This window comes from Pseudophryne corroboree, unplaced genomic scaffold, assembly GCF_028390025.1.
Source record: "Pseudophryne corroboree isolate aPseCor3 unplaced genomic scaffold, aPseCor3.hap2 scaffold_1755, whole genome shotgun sequence".
Classification (NCBI taxonomy): Eukaryota; Metazoa; Chordata; class Amphibia; order Anura; family Myobatrachidae; genus Pseudophryne; species Pseudophryne corroboree.
This window is the reverse complement of record NW_026968393.1, coordinates 1-23,487: the sequence shown is the minus strand read 5'-3', so window position 1 is coordinate 23,487 and position 23,487 is coordinate 1. Positions and strand designations below refer to the sequence as shown.

The 23,487-nt window shown below is 44.1% G+C and overlaps 5 non-coding genes across 5 annotated transcripts; 1 reads left to right on the top strand and 4 right to left on the bottom strand.

Annotated features, from left to right (window-relative positions):
• Positions 1-15,838: 15,838 nt before the first annotated feature.
• On the bottom strand, positions 15,839-16,002 carry LOC135002286 (U1 spliceosomal RNA). The gene has a single exon (XR_010203524.1). It is a non-coding gene; the product is annotated as a U1 spliceosomal RNA (small nuclear RNA).
• Positions 16,003-17,967: 1,965 nt separating this feature from the next.
• Positions 17,968-18,130, bottom strand: LOC135002284 (U1 spliceosomal RNA). The gene has a single exon (XR_010203522.1). It is a non-coding gene; the product is annotated as a U1 spliceosomal RNA (small nuclear RNA).
• Positions 18,131-18,282: 152 nt separating this feature from the next.
• Positions 18,283-18,446, bottom strand: LOC135002285 (U1 spliceosomal RNA). The gene has a single exon (XR_010203523.1). It is a non-coding gene; the product is annotated as a U1 spliceosomal RNA (small nuclear RNA).
• Positions 18,447-19,121: 675 nt separating this feature from the next.
• On the bottom strand, positions 19,122-19,284 carry LOC135002287 (U1 spliceosomal RNA). Its single transcript, XR_010203525.1, has one exon. It is a non-coding gene; the product is annotated as a U1 spliceosomal RNA (small nuclear RNA).
• A 3,898-nt stretch (positions 19,285-23,182) lies between these two features.
• TRNAN-AUU (transfer RNA asparagine (anticodon AUU)) lies at positions 23,183-23,256 on the top strand. The gene has a single exon. It is a non-coding gene; the product is annotated as a tRNA-Asn (tRNA).
• Positions 23,257-23,487: the final 231 nt, after the last annotated feature.

The window sequence follows — 23,487 nt, the reverse complement described above, 5'->3', positions numbered from 1 at the left end:
CTTTGCAAAAGAGAGATATTGGCAAGGAAAAGCTGTCTTGTACCTTTGCATTTTTCTCCCAAACGAAGGACACTAGAATTAAAATTTTAAAGCCTCCTGTTAGTGCTTCATCTAAACGGCATAGCCCTGAATTTTCCAATGCGTAGCTCTTTGCAATAGAGAGATATTGGCAAGGAAAAGCTGTCTTGTACCTTTGCATTTTTCTCCCAAACGAAGGACACTAGAATTAAAATTTTAAAGCCTCCTGTTAGGCCATCATCTACACGACATAGCCCTGAATTTTCCAATGCGCAGCTCTTTGCAAAAGAGAGATATTGGCAAGGAAAAGCTGTCTTGTACCTTTGCATTTTTCTCCCAAACGAAGGACACTAGAAAGAAAATTTTAAAGCCTCCTGTTAGGCCATCATCTACACGACATAGCCCTGAATTTTCCAATGCGCAGCTCTTTGCAAAAGAGAGATATTGTCAAGGAAAAGCTGTCTTGTACCATTGCATTTTTCTCCCAAACGAAGGACACTAGAAAGAAAATTTTAAAGCCTCCTGTTAGGCCATCATCTACACGACATAGCCCTGAATTTTCCAATGCGCAGCTCTTTGCAAAAGAGAGATATTGGCAAGGAAAAGCTGTCTTATACCTTTGCATTTTTCTCCCAAACGAAGGTCACTAGAAAGAAAATTTTAAAGCCTCCTGTTAGGCCATCATCTACACGACATAGCCCTGAATTTTCCAATGCGCAGCTCTTTGCAAAAGAGAGATATTGGCAAGGAAAAGCTGTCTTGTACCTTTGCATTTTTCTCCCAAACGAAGGTCACTAGAAAGAAAATTTTAAAGCCTCCTGTTAGGCCATCATCTACACGACATAGCCCTGAATTTTCCAATGCGCAGCTCTTTGCAAAAGAGGGATATTGGCAAGGAAAAGCTGTCTTGTACCTTTGCATTTTTCTCCCAAACGAAGGACACTAGAAAGAAAATGTTAAAGCCTCCTGTTAGGCCATCATCTACACGACATAGCCCTGAATTTTCCAATGCGTAGCTCTTTGCAAAAGAGAGATATTGGCAAGGAAAAGCTGTCTTGTACCTTTGCATTTTTCTCCCAAACGAAGGACACTAGAAAGAAAATTTTAAAGCCTCCTGTTAGGCCATCATCTGCACGACATAGCCCTGAATTTTCCAATGCGCAGCTCTTTGCAAAAGAGAGATATTGGCAAGGAAAAGCTGTCTTGTACCTTTGCATTTTTCTCCCAAACGAAGGTCACTAGAAAGAAAATTTTAAAGCCTCCTGTTAGGCCATCATCTACACGACATAGCCCTGAATTTTCCAATGCGCAGCTCTTTGCAAAAGAGAGACATTGGCAAGGAAAAGCTGTCTTGTACCTTTGCATTTTTCTCCCAAACGAAGGTCACTAGAAAGAAAATTTTAAAGCCTCCTGTTAGGCCATCATCTACACGACATAGCCCTGAATTTTCCAATGCGCAGCTCTTTGCAAAAGAGAGATATTGGCAAGGAAAAGCTGTCTTGTACCTTTGCATTTTTCTCCCAAACGAAGGACACTAGAAAGAAAATGTTAAAGCCTCCTGTTAGGCCATCATCTACACGACATAGCCCTGAATTTTCCAATGCGTAGCTCTTTGCAAAAGAGAGATATTGGCAAGGAAAAGCTGTCTTGTACCATTGCATTTTTCTCCCAAACGAAGGACACTAGAAAGAAAATGTTAAAGCCTCCTGTTAGTGCTTCATCTACACGGTATAGCCCTGAATTTTCCAATGCGCAGCTCTTTGCAAAAGAGAGATATTGGCAAGGAAAAGCTGTCTTGTACCTTTGCATTTTTCTCCCAAACGAAGGACACTAGAATGAAAATTTTAAAGCCTCCTGTTAGTGCTTCAGCTACACGGCATAGCCCTGAATTTTCTAATGCGTAGCTCTTTGCAAAAGAGAGATATTGGCAAGGAAAAGCTGTCTTGTACCTTTGCATTTTTCTCCCAAACGAAGGACACTAGAAAGAAAATTTTAAAGCCTCCTGTTAGGCCATCATCTATACGACATAGCCCTGAATTTTCCAATGCGTAGCTCTTTGCAAAAGAGAGATATTGGCAAGGAAAAGCTGTCTTGTACCTTTGCATTTTTCTCCCAAACGAAGGACACTAGAAAGAAAATTTTAAAGCCTCCTGTTAGGCCATCATCTACACGGCATAGCCCTGAATTTTCCAATGCGCAGCTCTTTGCAAAAGAGAGATATTGGCAAGGAAAAGCTGTCTTTACCTTTGCATTTTTCTCCCAAACGAAGGTCACTAGAAAGAATTTTTTAAAGCCTCCTGTTAGTGCTTCAGCTACACGGCATAGCCCTGAATTTTCTAATGCGTAGCTCTTTGCAAAAGAGAGATATTGGCAAGGAAAAGCTGTCTTGTACCTTTGCATTTTTCTCCCAAACGAAGGACACTAGAAAGAAAATTTGAAAGCCTCCTGTTAGGCCATCATCTACACGGCATAGCCCTGAATTTTCCAATGCGCAGCTCTTTGCAAAAGAGAGATATTGGCAAGGAAAAGCTGTCTTTACCTTTGCATTTTTCTCCCAAACGAAGGACACTAGAAAGATAATTTTAAAGCCTCCTGTTAGGCCATCATCTACACGACATAGCCCTGAATTTTCCAATGCGTAGCTCTTTGCAAAAGAGAGATATTGGCAAGGAAAAGCTGTCTTGTACCTTTGCATTTTTCTCCCAAACGAAGGACACTAGAATTAAAATTTTAAAGCCTCCTGTTAGTGCTTCATCTAAACGGCATAGCCCTGAATTTTCCAATGCGTAGCTCTTTGCAATAGAGAGATATTGGCAAGGAAAAGCTGTCTTGTACCTTTGCATTTTTCTCCCAAACGAAGGACACTAGAATTAAAATTTTAAAGCCTCCTGTTAGGCCATCATCTACACGACATAGCCCTGAATTTTCCAATGCGCAGCTCTTTGCAAAAGAGAGATATTGGCAAGGAAAAGCTGTCTTGTACCTTTGCATTTTTCTCCCAAACGAAGGACACTAGAAAGAAAATTTTAAAGCCTCCTGTTAGGCCATCATCTACACGACATAGCCCTGAATTTTCCAATGCGCAGCTCTTTGCAAAAGAGAGATATTGTCAAGGAAAAGCTGTCTTGTACCATTGCATTTTTCTCCCAAACGAAGGACACTAGAAAGAAAATTTTAAAGCCTCCTGTTAGGCCATCATCTACACGACATAGCCCTGAATTTTCCAATGCGCAGCTCTTTGCAAAAGAGAGATATTGGCAAGGAAAAGCTGTCTTATACCTTTGCATTTTTCTCCCAAACGAAGGTCACTAGAAAGAAAATTTTAAAGCCTCCTGTTAGGCCATCATCTACACGACATAGCCCTGAATTTTCCAATGCGCAGCTCTTTGCAAAAGAGAGATATTGGCAAGGAAAAGCTGTCTTGTACCTTTGCATTTTTCTCCCAAACGAAGGTCACTAGAAAGAAAATTTTAAAGCCTCCTGTTAGGCCATCATCTACACGACATAGCCCTGAATTTTCCAATGCGCAGCTCTTTGCAAAAGAGGGATATTGGCAAGGAAAAGCTGTCTTGTACCTTTGCATTTTTCTCCCAAACGAAGGACACTAGAAAGAAAATGTTAAAGCCTCCTGTTAGGCCATCATCTACACGACATAGCCCTGAATTTTCCAATGCGTAGCTCTTTGCAAAAGAGAGATATTGGCAAGGAAAAGCTGTCTTGTACCATTGCATTTTTCTCCCAAACGAAGGACACTAGAAAGAAAATTTTAAAGCCTCCTGTTAGTGCTTCATCTACACGGTATAGCCCTGAATTTTCCAATGCGCAGCTCTTTGCAAAAGAGAGATATTGGCAAGGAAAAGCTGTCTTGTACCTTTGCATTTTTCTCCCAAACGAAGGACACTAGAATGAAAATTTTAAAGCCTCCTGTTAGTGCTTCAGCTACACGGCATAGCCCTGAATTTTCTAATGCGTAGCTCTTTGCAAAAGAGAGATATTGGCAAGGAAAAGCTGTCTTGTACCTTTGCATTTTTCTCCCAAACGAAGGACACTAGAAAGAAAATTTTAAAGCCTCCTGTTAGGCCATCATCTATACGACATAGCCCTGAATTTTCCAATGCGTAGCTCTTTGCAAAAGAGAGATATTGGCAAGGAAAAGCTGTCTTGTACCTTTGCATTTTTCTCCCAAACGAAGGACACTAGAAAGAAAATTTTAAAGCCTACTGTTAGGCCATCATCTACTAGACATAGCCCTGAATTTTCCAATGCGTAGCTCTTTGCAAAAGAGAGATATTGGCAAGGAAAAGCTGTCTTGTACCTTGCATTTTTCTGCCAAACGAAGGACACTAGAAAGAAAATTTGAAAGCCTACTGTTAGGCCATCATCTACAAGACATAGCCCTGAATTTTCCAATGCGTAGCTCTTTGCAAAAGAGAGATATTGGCAAGGAAAAGCTGTCTTGTACCTTTGCATTTTTCTCCCAAACGAAGGACACTAGAAAGATAATTTTAAAGCCTCCTGTTAGGCCATCATCTACACGACATAGCCCTGAATTTTCCAATGCGCAGCTCTTTGCAAAAGAGAGATATTGGCAAGGAAAAGCTGTCTTGTACCTTTGCATTTTTCTCCCAAACGTAGGACACTAGAAAGAAAATTTTAAAGCCTCCTGTTAGGCCATCATCTACACGGCATAGCCCTGAATTTTCCAATGCGCAGCTCTTTGCAAAAGAGAGATATTGGCAAGGAAAAGCTGTCTTTACCTTTGCATTTTTCTCCCAAACGAAGGGCACTAGAAAGATAATTTTAAAGCCTCCTGTTAGGCCATCATCTACACGACATAGCCCTGAATTTTCCAATGCGTAGCTCTTTGCAAAAGAGAGATATTGGCAAGGAAAAGCTGTCTTGTACCTTTGCATTTTTTCTCCCAAACGAAGGGCACTAGAAAGATAATTTTAAAGCCTCCTGTTAGGCCGTCATCTACACGACATAGCCCTGAATTTTCCAATGCGCAGCTCTTTGCAAAAGAGAGATATTGGCAAGGAAAAGCTGTCTTGTACCTTTGCATTTTTCTCCCAAACGAAGGACACTAGAAAGATAATTTTAAAGCCTCCTGTTAGTGCTTCATCTACACGGCATAGCCCTGAATTTTCCAATGCGTAGCTCTTTGCAATAGAGAGATATTGGCAAGGAAAAGCTGTCTTGTACCTTTGCATTTTTCTCCCAAACGAAGGACACTAGAAAGATAATTTTAAAGCCTCCTGTTAGTGCTTCCTCTACACGGCATAGCCCTGAATTTTCCAATGCGTAGCTCTTTGCAATAGAGAGATATTGGCAAGGAAAAGCTGTCTTGTACCTTTGCATTTTTCTCCCAAACGAAGGATACTAGAAAGATAATTTTAAAGCCTCCTGTTAGTGCTTCATCTACACGGCATAGCCCTGAATTTTCCAATGCGTAGCTCTTTGCAAAAGAGAGATATTGGCAAGGAAAAGCTGTCTTGTACCTTTGCATTTTTCTCCCAAACGAAGGACACTAGAAAGATAATTTTAAAGCCTCCTGTTAGGCCATCATCTACACGACATAGCCCTGAATTTTCCAATGCGCAGCTCTTTGCAAAAGAGAGATATTGGCAAGGAAAAGCTGTCTTGTACCTTTGCATTTTTCTCCCAAACGAAGGACACTAGAAAATAAGAATTTACTTACCGATAATTCTATTTCTCGGAGTCCGTAGTGGATGCTGGGGTTCCTGAAAGGACCATGGGGAATAGCGGCTCCGCAGGAGACAGGGCACAAAAGTAAAGCTTTTACAGGTCAGGTGGTGTGTACTGGCTCCTCCCCCTATGACCCTCCTCCAGACTCCAGTTAGGTACTGTGCCCGGACGAGCGTACACAATAAGGGAGGATTTTGAATCCCGGGTAAGACTCATACCAGCCACACCAATCACACCGTACAACTTGTGATCTAAACCCAGTTAACAGTATGATAACAGAGGAGCCTCTGAAAGATGGCTTCCTAAACAATAACCCGAATTAGTTAACAATAACTATGTACAAGTATTGCAGATAATCCGCACTTGGGATGGGCGCCCAGCATCCACTACGGACTCCGAGAAATAGAATTATCGGTAAGTAAATTCTTATTTTCTCTATCGTCCTAAGTGGATGCTGGGGTTCCTGAAAGGACCATGGGGATTATACCAAAGCTCCCAAACGGGCGGGAGAGTGCGGATGACTCTGCAGCACCGAATGAGAGAACTCCAGGTCCTCCTTTGCCAGGGTATCAAATTTGTAAAAATTTACAAACGTGTTCTCCCCTGACCACGTAGCTGCTCGGCAGAGTTGTAATGCCGAGACCCCTCGGGCAGCCGCCCAAGATGAGCCCACCTTCCTTGCGGAATGGGCCTTAACAGATTTAGGCTGTGGCAGGCCTGCCACAGAATGTACAAGTTGAATTTTGTTACAAATCCAACGAGCAATCGACTGCTTAGAAGCAGGTGCACCCAACTTGTTGGGTGCATACAGTATAAACAGCGAGTCAGATTTTCTGACTCCAGCCGTCCTTTAAATGTATATTTTTAAGGCTCTGACAACGTCCAACAACTTGGAGTCCTTCAAGTCGTCTGTAGCCGCAGGCACTACAATAGGCTGGTTCAGGTGAAACGCTGATACCACCTTAGGGAGAAAATGCGGACGCGTCCGCAGCTCTGCCCTATGTCGAATGGAAAATTAAATATGGGCTTTTATAAAACAAAGCCGCCAGTTCAGATACTCTCCCGGCCGAAGCCAGGGCCAGTAACATAGTCACTTTCCATGTGAGATATTTCAAATCCACATTCTTTAGTGGTTCAAACCAATTGGATTTGAGGAAATCTAAAACTACATTTAGATCCCACGGTGCCACCTTAGGCACCACAGGAGGCTGTATATGCAGTACTCCTTTGATAAAAATCTGGACCTCAGGGACTGAGGCCAATTCTTTTTGGAAGAATATTGATAGGGCCGAAATTTGAACCTTAATAGATCCCAATTTGAGACCCATAGACAATCCTGATTGCAGGAAATGTAGGAAAACGACCCAGTTGAAATTCCTCCATCGGAGCACTCCGCTGCTCGCACCACGCAACATATTTTCGCCAAATACGGCGATAATGCTTCGCGGTGACTTCCTTCCTTGCCTTTATCAAGGTAGGAATGACTTCTTCTGGAATGCCTTTTCCTTTTAGGATCTGGCATTCAAACGCCATGCCGTCAAAACGCAGCCGCGGTAAGTCTTGAAAAAGACAAGGACCCTGCTGAAGCAGGTCCCTTCTCAGAACTAGAGGCCACGGATCGTCCGTGACCATCTCTTGAAGTTCCGGGTACCAAGTCCTTCTTGGCCAATCCGGAGCCACTAGTCTTACTCCTCTTTGCCGTATAATCCTCAATACCTTTGGTATGAGAGGCAGAGGAGGAAACACATATACCGACTGGTACACCCAAGGTGTTACCAGCGCGTCCACAGCTATTGCCTGCGGATCTCTTGACCTGGCGCAATACCTGTCCAGTGTTTTGTTGAGGCGAGACGCCATCATGTCCACCATTGGTTTTACCCAACGGTTTAATAGCATGTGGAAAACTTCTGGATGAAGTCCCCACTCTCCCGGGTGAAGGTCGTGTCTGCTGAGGAAGTCTGCTTCCCAGTTGTCCACGCCCGGGATGAATACTGCTGACAGTGCTATCACGTGATTCTCCGCCCAGCGAAGGATCCTGGCAGCTTCTGCCATTGCCCTCCTGCTTCTTGTGCCGCCCTGTCTGTTTACATGGGCGACTGCCGTGATGTTGTCCGACTGGATCAACACCGGTCTTCCTTGAAGCAGAGGTTCCGCCTGGCTTAGAGCATTGTAGATTGCTCTTAGTTCCAGAATGCTTATGTGAAGAGACTTTTTCAGGCTCGACCACACTCCCTGGAAATTTCTTCCCTGTGTGACTGCTCCCCAGCCTCTCAGGCTGGCATCCGTGGTCACCAGGATCCAATCCTGCATGCCGAATCTGCGGCCCTCCAATAGATGAGCCTCCTGCAACCACCACAGAAGGGATACCCTTGTCCTCGGCGACAGGGTTATCCGCAGGTGCATCTGAAGATGCGACCCTGACCATTTGTCCAACAGATCCCTTTGCATGGAATCTGCCGAAAGGGATTGCTTCGTAAGAAGCTACCATTTTTTCCCAGGACTCTTGTGCATTGATGTACAGACACCTTTCCTGGTTTTAGGAGGTTCCTGACCAGGTCAGATAACTCCTTGGCTTTTTCTTCGGGAAGAAAAACCTTTTTCTGAACTGTGTCCAGAATCATCCCCAGGAACAGCAGACGAGTTGTCGGCATTAATTGGGATTTTGGAATATTCAGAATCCATCCGTGCTGCTTTAGCACCTCTTGAGATAGTGCTAAACCCATCTCTAGCTGTTCTCTGGACCTTGCCCTTATTAGGAGATCGTCCAAGTATGGGATAATTAATACGCCTTTTCTTCGAAGAAGAAATATTATCTCGGCCATTACCTTTGTAAAGACCCGAGGTGCCGTGGACAAACCAAACGGCAGCGTCTGAAACTGATAGTGACAGTTTTGTACAACGAACCTGAGGTACCCCTGGTGTGAGGGGTAATTGGAACGTGGAGATACGCATCCTTGATGTCCAAGGATACCATAAAGTCCCCTTCTTCCAGGTTCGCTATCACTGCTCTGAGTGACTCCATCTTGAACTTGAACTTCTTTATGTACAGGTTCAAGGACTTCAGATTTAGAATAGGCCTTACCGAGCCATCCGGCTTCGGTACCACAAAAAGAGTGGAATAATACCCCTTCCCTTGTTGTAGAAGAGGTACCTTGACTATCACCTGCTGAGAATACAGCTTGTGAATGGCTTCCAAAACCGTCTCCCTTTCTGAGGGGGACGTTGGTAAAGCAGACTTCAGGAAACGGCGAGGTGGCTCTGTCTCTAATTTCAACCTGTACCCCTGAGATATTATCTGCAGGATCCAGGGATTTACCTGCGAGTGAGCCCACTGCGCGCTGTAATTCTTGAGACGACCGCCTACCGCCCCCGAGTCCGCTTGCGAAGCCCCAGCGTCATGCTGAGGCTTTTGTAGAAGCCGGGGAGGGCTTCTGTTCCTGGGAAGGAGCTGCCTGTTGCTGTCTCTTCCCTCGTCCTCTGCCTCGTGGCAGATATGAATAGCCCTTTGCTCTCTTATTTTTAAAGGAACGAAAGGGCTGCGGTTGAAAGGTCGGTGCCTTTTTCTGTTGGGGAGTGACTTGAGGTAGAAAGGTGGATATCCCGGCCGTAGCCGTGGCCACCAAATCCGATAGACCGACCCCAAATAACTCCTCTACGCATCGCCTGTCCACTGTCGTGTCCATAAAGCTCTTCTGGCCGAAATGGACATAGCACACTTACCCGTGATGCCAGTGTGCAGATATCTCTCTGTGCATCACGCATATAAAGAAATGCATCCTTTATTTGTTCTAACGACAGTAAAATATTGTCCCTGTCCAGGGTATCAATATTTTCGATCAGGGACTCTGACCAAACTACCCCAGCACTGCACATCCAGGCAGTCGCAATAGCTGGTCGTAGTATAACACCTGCATGTGTGTATATACCTTTTTGGATATTTTCCATCCTCCTATCTGATGGATCTTTAAGTGCGGCCGTCTCAGGAGAGGGTAACGCCACTTGTTTTGATAAGCGTGTTAGCGCTTTGTCCACCCTAGGAGGTGTTTCCCAGCGCTCCCTAACCTCTGGCGGGAAAGGGTATAAAGCCAATAACTTCTTTGAAATTAGCAGTTTTTTATCGGGGCACCCCACGCTTCATCACACACGTCATTTAATTCTTCTGATTCGGTAAAAACTACTGGTAGTTTTTTCACACCCCACATAATACCCTGTTTAGTGGTACCTGTAGTATCAGCTAAATGTAACATCTCCTTTATTGCCAAAATCATATAACGTGTGGCCCTACTGGAAAATACGGTTGATTCGTCACCTTCACCACCGGAATCAGTGCCTGTGTCTGGGTCTGTGTCGACCGACTGAGGCAAGGGGCGTTTTACAGCCCCTGACGGTGTTTGAGGCGCCTGGACAGGCACTAATTGAGTGTCCGGCCGCCTCATGTCGGCAAACGACTGCTTAAGCGAGTTGACGCTATCCCGTAATTCCACAAATAAAGGCATCCATTCTGGTGTCGACCCCCTAGGAGGTGACATCCTCATATTTGGCAATTGCTCCGCCTCCACACCAATAACGTCCTCATACATGTCGACACACACGTACCGACACACAGCAGACACACAGGGAATGCTCTATACGAAGACAGGACCCACTAGCCCTTTGGGGAGACAGAGGGAGAGTCTGCCAGCACACACCAAAAAGCGCTATATATGACAGGGATAGCCTTATGATTAAGTGCTCCCTTATAGCTGCTTTTATATTAATATATTGCCATTTATTTTGCCCCCCCTCTCTGTTATACCCTGTTTCTGTAGTGCAGTGCAGGGGAGAGACCTGGGAGCCTTCCTGACCAGCGGAGCTGTGACAGAAAATGGCGCCGTGTGCTGAGGAGATAGGCCCCGCCCCTTTTTCGGCGGGCTCGTCTCCCGCTATTTAGTACATTTAGGCAGGGGTAAATATCTCCATATAGCCTCTGGGGCTATATGTGAGGTATTTTTAGCCTTTTTAAAGGTTTTCATTTGCCTCCCAGGGCGCCCCCCCCCCAGCGCCCTGCACCCTCAGTGACTGCCGTGTGAAGTGTGCTGAGAGGAAAATGGCGCACAGCTGCAGTGCTGTGCGCTACCTTAAGAAGACTGCAGGAGTCTTCAGCCGCCGATTCTGGACCTCTTCTTGCTTCAGCATCTGTGAGGGGGCCGGCGGCGTGGCTCCGGTGACCATCCAGGCTGTACCTGTGATCGTCCCTCTGGAGCTTCATGTCCAGTAGCCAAGAAGCCAATCCATCCTGCACGAAGGTGAGTTCACTTCTTCTCCCCTCTGTCCCTCGTTGCAGTGATCCTGTTGCCAGCAGGAATCACTGTAAAATAAAAAACCTAAGCTAAACTCTCTAAGCAGCTCTTTATGAGAGCCACCTAGAATTGCACCCTTCTCGGCCGGGCACAAAAATCTAACTGGAGTCTGGAGGAGGGTCATAGGGGGAGGAGCCAGTACACACCACCTGACCTGTAAAAGCTTTACTTTTGTGCCCTGTCTCCTGCGGAGCCGCTATTCCCCATGGTCCTTTCAGGAACCCCAGCATCCACTTAGGACGATAGAGAAAGATAATTTTAAAGCCTCCTGTTAGGCCATCATCTACACGACATAGCCCTGAATTTTCCAATGCGCAGCTCTTTGCAAAAGAGAGATATTGGCAAGGAAAAGCTGTCTTGTACCTTTGCATTTTTCTCCCAAACGAAGGACACTAGAAAGAAAATTTTAAAGCCTCCTGTTAGGCCATCATCTACACGGCATAGCCCTGAATTTTCCAATGCGCAGCTCTTTGCAAAAGAGAGATATTGGCAAGGAAAAGCTGTCTTGTACCTTTGCATTTTTCTCCCATACGAAGGACACTAGAAAGAAAATTTTAAAGCCTCCTGTTATTCCATCATCTACACGACATAGCCCTGAATTTTCCAATGCGCAGCTCTTTGCAAAAGAGAGATATTGGCAAGGAAAAGCTGTCTTGTACCATTGCATTTTTCTCCCAAACGAAGGACACTAGAAAGAAAATGTTAAAGCCTCCTGTTAGGCCATCATCTACACGACATAGCCCTGAATTTTCCAATGCGTAGCTCTTTGCAAAAGAGAGATATTGGCAAGGAAAAGCTGTCTTGTACCTTTGCATTTTTCTCCCAAACGAAGGACACTAGAAAGATAATTTTAAAGCCTCCTGTTAGGCCATCATCTACACGACATAGCCCTGAATTTTCCAATGCGCAGCTCTTTGCAAAAGAGAGATATTGGCAAGGAAAAGCTGTCTTGTACCTTTGCATTTTTCTCCCAAAAGAAGGACACTAGAAAGAAAATTTTAAAGCCTACTGTTAGGCCATCATCTACAAGACATAGCCCTGAATTTTCCAATGCGTAGCTCTTTGCAAAAGAGAGATATTGGCAAGGAAAAGCTGTCTTGTACCTTTGCATTTTTCTCCCAAACGAAGGACACTAGAAAGAAAATTTTAAAGCCTACTGTTAGGCCATCATCTACAAGACATAGCCCTGAATTTTCCAATGCGTAGCTCTTTGCAAAAGAGAGATATTGGCAAGGAAAAGCTGTCTTGTACCTTTGCAGTTTTCTCCCAAACGAAGGACACTAGAAAGATAATTTTAAAGCCTCCTGTTAGGCCATCATCTACACGACATAGCCCTGATTTTTACAATGCGCAGCTCTTTGCAAAAGAGAGATATTGGCAAGGAAAAGCTGTCTTGTACCTTTGCATTTTTCTCCCAAACGAAGGACACTAGAAAGATAATTTTAAAGCCTCCTGTTAGGCCATCATCTACACGACATAGCCCTGAATTTTCCAATGCACAGCTCTTTGCAAAAGAGAGATATTGGCAAGGAAAAGCTGTCTTGTACCTTTGCATTTTTCTCCCAAACGAAGGACACTAGAAAGAAAATTTTAAAGCTTCCTGTTAGGCCATCATCTACACGGCATAGCCCTGAATTTTCCAATGCGCAGCTCTTTGCAAAGGAGAGATATTGGCAAGGAAAAGCTGTCTTGTACCTTTGCATTTTTCTCCCAAACGAAGGACACTAGAATGAAAATTTTAAAGCCTCCTGATAGTGCTTCATCTACACGGTATAGCCCTGAATTTTCCAATGCGCAGCTCTTTGCAAAAGAGAGATATTGGCAAGGAAAAGCTGTCTTGTACCTTTGCATTTTTCTCCCAAACGAAGGACACTAGAAAGATAATTTTAAAGCCTACTGTTAGGCCATCATCTACACGACATAGCCCTGAATTTTCCAATGCGCAGCTCTTTGCAAAAGAAAGATATTGGCAAGGAAAAGCTGTCTTGTACCTTTGCATTTTTCTCCCAAACGAAGGACACTAGAAAGAAAATTTTAAAGCCTCCTGTTAGGCCATCATCTACACGACATAGCCCTGAATTTTCCAATGCGCAGCTCTTTGCAAAAGAGAGATATTGGCAAGGAAAAGCTGTCTTGTACCTTTGCATTTTTCTCCCAAACGAAGGTCACTAGAAAGAAAATTTTAAAGCCTCCTGTTAGGCCATCATCTACACGACATAGCCCTGAATTTTCCAATGCGCAGCTCTTTGCAAAAGAGAGATATTGGCAAGGAAAAGCTGTCTTGTACCTTTGCATTTTTCTCCCAAACGAAGGACACTAGAAAGAAAATTTTTAAGCCTCCTGTTAGGCCATCATCTACACGGCATAGCCCTGAATTTTCCAATGCGCAGCTCTTTGCAAAAGAGAGATATTGGCAAGGAAAAGCTGTCTTGTACCTTTGCATTTTTCTCCCAAACGAAGGACACTAGAAAGAAAATTTTAAAGCCTCCTGTTAGTGCTTCATCTACACGGTATAGCCCTGAATTTTCCAATGCCCAGCTCTTTGCAAAAGAGAGATATTGGCAAGGAAAAGCTGTCTTGTACCTTTGCATTTTTCTCCCAAACGAAGGACACTAGAAAGAAAATTTTAAAGCCTCCTGTTAGGCCATCATCTACACGACATAGCCCTGAATTTTCCAATGCGCAGCTCTTTGCAAAAGAGAGATATTGGCAAGGAAAAGCTGTCTTGTACCTTTGCATTTTTCTCCCAAACGAAGGACACTAGAAAGATAATTTTAAAGCCTCCTGTTAGGCCATCATCTACACGACATAGCCCTGAATTTTCCAATGCGCAGCTCTTTGCAAAAGAGAGATATTGGCAAGGAAAAGCTGTCTTGTACCTTTGCATTTTTCTCCCAAACGAAGGACACTAGAAAGATAATTTTAAAGCCTCCTGTTAGGCCATCATCTACACGACATAGCCCTGAATTTTCCAATGCGCAGCTCTTTGCAAAAGAGAGATATTGGCAAGGAAAAGCTGTCTTGTACCTTTGCATTTTTCTCCCAAACGAAGGTCACTAGAAAGAAAATTTTAAAGCCTCCTGTTAGGCCATCATCTACACGACATAGCCCTGAATTTTCCAATGCGCAGCTCTTTGCAAAAGAGAGATATTGGCAAGGAAAAGTTGTCTTGTACCTTTGCATTTTTCTCCCAAACGAAGGACACTAGAAAGAAAATTTTAAAGCCTCCTGTTAGGCCATCATCTACACGACATAGCCCTGAATTTTCCAATGCGCAGCTCTTTGCAAAAGAGAGATATTGGCAAGGAAAAGCTGTCTTGTACCTTTGCATTTTTCTCCCAAACGAAGGACACTAGAAAGAAAATGTTAAAGCCTCCTGATAGGCCATCATCTACACGACATAGCCCTGAATTTTCCAATGCGCAGCTCTTTGCAAAAGAGAGATATTGGCAAGGAAAAGCTGTCTTGTACCTTTGCATTTTTCTCCCAAACGAAGGACACTAGAAAGAAAATTTTAAAGCCTCCTGTTAGGCCATCATCTACACGACATAGCCCTGAATTTTCCAATGCGCAGCTCTTTGCAAAAGAGAGATATTGGCAAGGAAAAGCTGTCTTGTACCTTTGCATTTTTCTCCCAAACGAAGGACACTAGAAAGATAATTTTAAAGCCTCCTGTTAGGCCATCATCTACACGACATAGCCCTGAATTTTCCAATGCGCAGCTCTTTGCAAAAGAGAGATATTGGCAAGGAAAAGCTGTCTTGTACCTTTGCATTTTTCTCCCAAACGAAGGACACTAGAAAGATAATTTTAAAGCCTCCTGTTAGGCCATCATCTACACGACATAGCCCTGAATTTTCCAATGCGCAGCTCTTTGCAAAAGAGAGATATTGGCAAGGAAAAGCTGTCTTGTACCTTTGCATTTTTCTCCCAAACGAAGGTCACTAGAAAGAAAATTTTAAAGCCTCCTGTTAGGCCATCATGCTTCGTGTGTCAGGAGCATGTGAGTGTCAGGTGCGTGTGTGTGTCAGGCGCTGCGTGTGTCAGGCGCTGCGTGTGTCAGGCGCTGCGTGTGTCAGGCGCTGCGTGTGTCAGGCGCTGCCTGTGCGTTAGGCGCTGCGTGTCTGTGTGTGTCAGGCGCTGCGTGTCTGTGTGTGTCAGGCGCTGCGTGTGTGTCAGGCGCTGCCTGTGCGTGTGTGCCAGGCGCTGCCTGTGCGTGTGTGTCAGGCGCCGCGTGTCTGTCAGGCGCCGCGTGTGCGTCAGGCGCCGCGTGTGCGTCAGGCGCCGCGTGTGCGTCAGGCGCCGCGTGTCTATGTGCGTCAGGCGCCGCGTGTCTATGTGCGTCAGGCGCCGCGTGTGAGTGTGTGCGTGTGTGTCAGGTCCGTGTGAGTGTCAGGTGCTGCGTCTGTGTGTGCGTGTGTCAGGTGCTGCGTGTGAGTGTGTGCGCGTGTGTCAGGTCCGTGTGAGTGTCAGGTGCTGTGTGTGTGTGTGTCAGGTGCTGTGTGTGTGCGTGTGTGTCAGGTGCTGTGTGTGTGTGTGTGTGTGTCAGGTGCTGTGTGCGTGTGCGTCCAGCGCTGCATATGCGTATGCGTGTCAGGCGTTGCATGTCTGTGTGTGTCAGGCGCTGCGTGTCTGGGGGGGGTGGCCGGACACACAGCTGAGAGGGGGGGGGGGTGGCTGGACACACAGCAGAGAGGGGAGGGTGACCGGACACACGGCAGGGAGGGGAGGGGGTAGGGGGTGGCCGAACACAGCAGGAAGAGGGGGGAGTTGACCAGAAGAAAGCACAAACACAGTCCCCCACTACCACAAATAATGCAGTTGAGTTTCCCACATTTGGGGAAATCACAGGGGTCAGCATACCCAGAATGCAATGAATGAACCTCACCCTGGGAGAACAATCTTCATGACCATGGTATCTCCTATGCAAAATAAGTATGATTTGGGATAGGGCTGGGGAGGGCCGCTGCAGCCCTTGTAGATTCTTATAAATAAAAGTTCTTCTTTTCTTGTCAAAATTAATAGCTAAGAATAGGCTGCCTGAGGCAGCCCCCTCTTAAGTGGCCTGCTACTGAAGGCACCAACTACAAACTGAGCTCCCTGTTCATGGAAGCGAGGTTATAGAGGAGGGGGCGCTGAGCATCTTGGGAACAGTCAAAAGCTTTGAGCCTGTTGGTGCCTCAGATCAAGATCCTACTCTACACCCCAATGTGAATCCTTGTGGAGTCCAGTGTACCCCACAGAAGAAATGAATGTGTCACACCCATTGGCAGCAACATTAGAATAGCTGCTGATGGGCACAATTGAGAAAGGAAGGGGGGAAAACATTTGAATCCAGCACATATATGTAATTTGAATATGTAATTTGTACCTTCCTACTTTAAAATGTAATGGATGAACCTCACCCTGTGAGAACTATCTTCATGATCAAGAGATCTCATACGCAAGAAAAGCATGTGCTGGGATAGGGCTGTGGAGGGCGGCTGCTCGGGCACACACCCGTCAAGTTAAGGAGATTCAACTGAGGAAGCACAAGGGAACTGCAGGGAGACCACATATTTTCAGATGAACATGAGAGGGCGGAAGGCTGCCTAATACTGAAGCACCCTCAAACATCAAACCATATGCAACAACTAGTACAAGCATTCCTGGGGAAAGGTCTGCAGCAGACGGATTTGCATACGGTGATGTCATCCAAGCAATGGGCATAGTTGGCTGCAACCCTCGTCTGCATATGAAAAGAGAAAATGGTCACGCAGGGCATGGCGGCCTTTGTGGGGTTGCGCTTGGATGACCCCTAGATCGCTTTATACACCCCCATCAGTGTGGGGCTCATGTTGGCCATGCCCAAGCCCCTGAAGCATTCAAGCTGATTTCTTGCAGCAGCTGGACCCAGTAACAGCTCCAGAGTTGCTCTACAAGACAAGTAAAAGGGTGTGAGCCCTGCAGCACCACCTGTAGTTTGCATACACACATATATAGGACAGCATCTCTTATATGCCCCAGGGGCAATAAAATAGTAGCCTTATCTAGGGTATCCGTCCATGCCGCTACAGCACTACACACCCAGGCCGACGCAATTGCCGGTCTGAGTAAGGTACCTGAATGTGTATAAATGGACTTCAGGGTAATCTCCTGTTTGCGGTCAGCAGACTCTTTGAGGGTAGCCGTATCCTGGGACGGGAGGGCTACCTTCTTGGATAAGCGTGTTAATGCTTTGTCCACCCAAGGGGAGGATTCCCATCGTAACCTATCCGTTGATGGGAAAGGGGAATCCTTTTGGAAATCTGCAGGAGATTCCCAAGCTTTTTCACATAACTCGTTCAGCTCGTGTGAGGGGGGAAAGGTTACCTCAGGCTTCTTTCCCTTGTACATATGTACCCTCTTGTCAGGGATAGGGGGCTCCTCTGTGATGTGCAAAACATCTTTTATTGCCATAATCATATATCAAATGTATTTTGCCAATTTTGGCTGTAACTTTGCATCATCGTAATCGACACTGGAGTCAGAATCCGTGTCGGTATCTGTGTCAACAATCTGGATAGTGGGCGCTTATGAGACCCTGACAGTCCCTGCGACATAGGATTAGGCATTGGTTGAGACCCTGACTGTCCCAAAGCTTCTGCCTTGTCTAATCTTTTGTGCAATGAGTTTACACTAGCATTTTAAACATTCCACATATCCATCCAATCAGGTGTCGGCGGAGACACCACGTTCATTTGCTCCCGCTCCTCTCTAATATAGCCTTCTTCCTCAGACATGTCGACACACGTGTACCGACACACTACACACACAGGGAATGCTTTTTCTGAAGACAGTTTCCCCACAAGGCCCTTTGGAGAGACAGAGAGAGAGTATGCCAGCAGACAGCAAACTAGGCTGGAGAGAGACCTAAGACAAAGAAATCTGAATTATATGAAAGCCGACCAGTGGAAACACAAATTATGCAGCCAAGTTTCCCACATTTGGGGAAATCACAGGGGCAGCACACCCAGAGTGCAATGGGTGAGTCTTGCCCTGGGAGAAGCACCTTCATGATCATAGTATCTCACCTGGCAGGTAAGTAGGAGTTGGGCTAGAGCTGGGGAGGGTCGCTGCTCGGGCACCCCCCTGTCAAATGAAGGAGATCCAACTGAGGCAGCACAAGGGAACTCTCGAAAGAAGAACAAGGCTAGAGGAAGATCTGAGACAAAGAAATCTGACTTTTACCAGAGCTGACCAGAGGAAAGCACAAACACAGTCCCCCACTACCACAAATAATGCAGTCGAGTTTCCCACATTTGGGGAAATCACAGGGGTTAGCATACTCAGAATGCAATGAATGAACCTCACCCTGGGAGAACAATCTTCATGACCATGGTATCTCCTATGCAAAATAAGTATGATTTGGGATAGAGCTGGGGAGGGCCGCTGCTCAGGCACATCTCTGTCAAGTAAAGGAGATTCAACTGAGGCAGCACAAGGGAACTCTCATCTGGGGACAACAACTGCAGGGAGAACACATATTTTCAGATGAACATGGGAGGGCAGAAGGCTGCCTAATACTGAAGCACCCCCAAACAACAAACCAAATGCAACAACTAGTACAAGCATTCCTGGGGGAAGGCCTGCAGCAGATGGATTTGCATACGGTGATGTCATCCAAGCAGTGGGTCAAAGTTGGCTTCAACCCTCATCTGCATATGAAAAGAGAAAAGGGGCGTGCAGGGCATGGCGGCCTTTTGCGGCGCTTGGATGACCCCTAGTTCGCATTAAACACCTCCACCCTCCTTCGGTGTGGGGCTCATGTTGGCTATGCCCCAGCCCCTGAAGCATTCAAGCTGATTTCTTGCAGCAGCTGGGCACTGTAACAGCTCCAGAGCTGCTCTGTAAGGCAAGTAAAAGGGTGTGGGCACTGCAGCACTACCTGTAGTTCGCATTGTGCGTTGGAAGGCACAAAGTAAGCAGACAGGAGGAGAAGTCAGGATAGTGCACAAGGGTATAGAAGGGAGGGGCTCAAAAAAAAAAGAAGTGGAAACAGACAGCAAACTAGGCTGGAGAGAGACCTGAGACAAAGAGATCTGAATTATATGAAAGCAGACCAGTGGAAACACAAATTATGCAGTCAAGTGTCCCACATTTGGGGAAATCGCAGGAGCAGCACACCCAGAGTGCAATGGGTGAGCCTTGCCCTGGGAGAAGCACCTTCCTGATCATAGTATCTCACTTGGCACGTAAGTAGGAGTTGGGCTAGAGCTGGGGAGGGTCGCTGCTCGGGCACCCCCCTGTCAAGTGAAGGAGATCCAACTGAGGCAGCACAAGGGAACTCTCAAAAGAAGAACAAGGCTAGAGGAAGATCTGAGACAAAGAAATCTGACCTGTTTTTCCCAAGAGGAAACTATATTAGGAATGCAGACATATGATGGTGGCCCTGTTGGCACCACCGATAACTGACTGGGTAAATGTTTCAGTAATATCAGAGTAAGGTTGGATAAATCTGTGTCCCAGACACAGACGTAGAGAATAGATGTGATATTCATGGCTATGTTTCTTTTCCCTCAGGCCCCGCTGGGTCGCAAAAATGTTATTTTGCCCAGTTACTACACACTGATACTGACACGGATACTGATACTTATGTCGACCATAAGTTTCCTGATTAGATCCAATATTGGCAAGGAGCATTCAGTACATGATTGTGGATATTATGGACATATTAAAATCACTGAAGACCCTGCTGTTCCTGACAAAGGGGTCTATATGTATGTATATATAGATATATAATGAAAGCTGATGTAACGTTCCTCCATCTCTGTTTGAGAAAGTCTGGGCCAGCTCGACAAAATGGTTTCAAATCCCCAAAAGGATTCTGGTTGTTTATTCATTTCCCGCCGCGGACAGAATACAAATACATGTGCATGGGTGAGTAGTAGTATTCAAGAATTGGTCGAATACCTTGTCATCCGATATAGATACCCTGGAGAGATGGGATACTCCTTACGTTGTATCATATCAAGGACACTGCAGCATACTTACGTGAGACTGCAAGGGATATAGGACTCTTGAGTTCACGGGCCAATTTCATGGCAGTGTCGGATAGGAGGGCATTGTGGATTCACCAAGAGAATGCTGATGCTGACTCCAAGAAGAAAGGGAGTCTCTTCCCTATGAAGGTGAAGCCTTGTTTGGTGATATCTAATTAGCACACAGGTAAGGAATTAAGAAAATCTTTATTTAAGGGTGAAGATGTTTCTCACAAAATCGTTGCCCCAATGCATCGTTGAAATTCAAGCTGGAAAGATGATTTTAATATATCACTTGTACATTTTGTATTGCTCTTCTGGTGACAATGTAGTTTGTTTTTGTCAATTACCATTTTAATAATAGGGTAAAGAAAATTAAGTGGATTTTTGAAAGAAAACAATACTGTCAATATACTATTAAAACAAATTAAAATGGTAAAAGTTATTGTACTTTAAGTAAAAATAAAAGAGACAAAATATCAATCCCAGTTTTGGATTACTTTAATTAACAAAAAAAAATGCATATAGCAGAGGATAGTTTCAATCTGCCTACCTCTGGGTTATGGGCCCAGCATGCTTCCATTGCTGTACTCTGCTGCACATGTAAGTGCAAGAGATCCTGAAGCACTCACTCATCATGGGAAAGTACCAATGTGTTTCTTCGTTGGTTGATAGAAGAAACATCTTACAAAAACTCTCCAGATTATTGACTTTTTTAAGTTTTTCTAGGAAACGTTTTAGATGAATGCTTATTAGCATTTGTCAGTATGTACTTTTGCAAAGTGTCTCTGTGGCGCAATCAGTTAGTATGTACGGCTATTAACCAAAAGGTTAGTGGTTCAATCCCACCCAGGGACGTAATTGACCTTGTTATCAGATTTTTGTGATCTTTAAGTAGACAAGTCAAATTTCATACCCCCTGTTATTGTGTAGGGTACCTGGCCTTCTCTGATGTAATCAGAGTTAGATTTGATTCAGTGATTTTATAAAAAAAGCTAGGAAGCACAATTTAGCAGTGGGTAGCAGAGAAAAAAAATATGCTGGCAGAAAAATCCAATTGAGTGATTAAACAGCTCTTTATTTTCTGGCTTTATTTTTATGCTAACAAATTTGTTCTCTGAAAAGTGTCCACAAAGCCAAGTCTCTGATTAACACCTTTGTAAGGATGGTTTTTCACCTATTACTAAATTAAACTTGCTTCATTGGAAAGGCAGCAAGATGCATCCTCATTTCAATGTCTACTGAAATAATACAGGTTGACACCAGGAAACATTAACGCCACTGCATCCTTGCTGCTTTCTCATGTGGAAGTCTGTTTAATGTGAAAACAAGGTGATATCTAATTAGCACACAGGTAAGGAATTAAGAAAATCTTTATTTAAGGGTGAAGATGTTTCTCACAAAATCGTTGCCCCAATGCATCATTGAAATTCAAGCTGGAAAGATGATTTTAATATATCACTTGTACATTTTGTATTGCTCTTCTGGTGACAATGTAGTTTGTTTTTGTCAATTACCATTTTAATAATAGTGTAAAGAAAATTAAGTGGATTTTTGAAAGAAAACAATACTGTCAATATACTATTAAAACAAATTAAAATGGTAAAAGTTATTGTACTTTAAGTAAAAATAAAAGAGCCAAAATATCAATCCCAGTTTTGGATTACTTTAATTAACAAACAAAAAAATGCATATAGCAGAGGATAGTTTCAATCTGCCTACCTCTGGGTTATGGGCCCAGCATGCTTCCATTGCTGTACTCTGCTGCACATGTAAGTGCAAGAGATCCTGAAGCACTCACTCATCATGGGAAAGTACCAATGTGTTTCTTCGTTGGTTGATAGAAGAAACATCTTACAAAAACTCTCCAGATTATTGACTTTATTAAGTTTTTCTAGGAAACGTTTTAGATGAATGCTTATTAGCCTTTGTCAGTATGTACTTTTGCAAAGTGTCTCTGTGGCACAATCAGTTAGTGTGTACGGCTTTTAACCAAAAGGTTGGTGGTTCAATCCCACCCAGGGACGTAATTGACCTTGTCATCAGATTTTGGTGATATTTAAGTAGACAAGTCAAAATTTCAAACCCCCTCTTATTGTGTAGGGTACCTGGCCTTCTCTGATGTAATCAGAGTTAGATTTGATTCAGTGATTTTATAAAAACATCTAGGAAGCACAATTTAGCAGTGGGTTGCAGAGAAAAAGAAATATGCTTGCAAAAAAATCAAATTGCTTGATTTAACAGCTCTTAATTTTCTTGCTTAATTTTTATGCTAACAAATTTGTTCTCTGAAAAGTGTCCACAAAGCCAAGTCTCTGATTAACACCTTTGTAGGGATGGTTTTTCACCTATTACTAAATTAAACTTGCTTCATTGGAAAGGCAGCAAGATGCATCCTCATTTCAATGTCTACTGAAATAATACAGGTTGACACCAGGAAACATTAACGCCACTGCATCCTTGCTGCTTTCTCATGTGGAAGTCTGTTTAATGTGAAAACAAGGTGATATCTAATTAGCACACAGGTAAGGAATTACGAAAATCTTTATTTAAGGGTGAAGATGTTTCTCACAAAATTGTTGCCCCAATGCATCATTGAAATTCAAGCTGGAAAGATGATTTTAATATATCACTTGTACATTTTGTATTGCTCTTCTGGTGACAATGTAGTTTTTTTTGTCAATTACCATTTTAATAACAGGGTAAAGAAAATTAAGTGGATTTTTGAAAGAAAACTATACTGTCAATATACTATTAAAACAAATTAAAATGGTAAAAGTTATTGTACTTTAAGTAAAAATAAAAGAGCAAAAATATCAATCCCAGTTTTGATTACTTAAATTAACAAAAAAAATGCATATAGCAAAGGATAGTTTCAATCTGCCTACCTCTGGGTTATGGGTCCAGCATGCTTCCATTGCAGTACTCTGCTGCACATGTAAGTGCAAGAGATCCTGAAGCACTCACTCATCATGGGAAAGTACCAATGTGTTTATTCGTTGGTTGATGGAAGAAACATCTTACAAAAACTCTCCAGATTATTGATTTTTTTATGTTTTTCTAGGAAACGTTCTAGATGTATGCTTATTAACCTTTGTCAGTACGCACTTTTTGCAAAGTGTCTCTGTGGCGCAATCGGTTAGTGTGTTCGGCTATTAACCGAAAGGTTGGTGGTTCAATCCCACCCAGGGACGTAATTAAACTTGTGATCAGATTTTGGTGATATTTAAGTAGACAAGTCAAAATTTCAAACCCCCTCTTATGGTGTAGGGTACATGGCCTTCTCTGATGTAATCAGAGTTAGATTTGATTCAGTGATTTTATAAAAAAACAGCTAGGAAGCACAATTTAGCAGTGGGTTGCAGAGAAAAAAAATATGCTGGCAGAAAAATCCAATCGAGTGATTAAACAGCTCTTCATTTTCT